A 956-nucleotide genomic window follows, 5' to 3' on the forward strand; every position below is an offset into this window, starting at 1 on the left:
CATACACAAAAATAAACTCTAAATGGATTAAAGACCTAAATGTAAGACTGGATACTATAAAACTCCTAGTGGAAAACATAGGCAGAACATTCTTTGACACAAATTGCAGCAACATCTTTTTGAATCCATCTCCTAAACTAATGGAAATAGAAACAAAAATAAACAAATGGGACCTAATGAAACTTAAAAGCTTTTGCACAGCAAAGGAAACCATAAACAAGACCAAAAGACAACCCTCAGAATGGGAGAAAATTTTTGCAAATGAAGCAACTGACAAAGCATTGATCTCCAAAATATACAAGCAACTCATGCAGCTCAATATCAAAAAAAACAACAATCCAATCCAAAAATGGGCAGAAGACCTACACAGGCATTTCTCCCAAGAAGATATAGAGATTGCCAAGAAACACATGAAAGAATGCTCAACATCATTCATCATTAGAGAAATGCAAATCAAAACTACAATGAGATATCATCTCACACCGGTCAGAATGGCCATCATCAAAAAATCTACAAACAATAAATGCTGAAGAGGGTGTGGAGAAAAGGGAACCCTCTTGCACTGTTGGTGGGAATGTAAATTCATACAGCCACTATGGAGAACAGTATGGAGGTTCCTTAAAATACTAAAAATAGAACTACCATACGACCCAGCAATCCACTCCTGGGGATATACCCTGAGAAAACCATAATTCAAAAGGAGTCATGTACCACAATGGTCATTGCAGCTCTATTTACAATAGCCAGGACGTGGAAGCAACCTAAGTGTCCATCGACAGATGAATGGATAAAGAAGATGTGGCACCTATATACAGTGGAATATTTCTCAGCCATAAAAAGAAACGAAATTGAGTTATTTGTAGTGAAGTGGATGGACCTAGAGTCTGTCATACAGAGTGAAGTAAGTCAGAAAGAGAAAAACAAATACCGTATGCTAACACATATATATGGAATCT

Source organism: Physeter macrocephalus, chromosome 13 (assembly GCF_002837175.3).
Source record: "Physeter macrocephalus isolate SW-GA chromosome 13, ASM283717v5, whole genome shotgun sequence".
Taxonomy (NCBI): Eukaryota; Metazoa; Chordata; class Mammalia; order Artiodactyla; family Physeteridae; genus Physeter; species Physeter macrocephalus.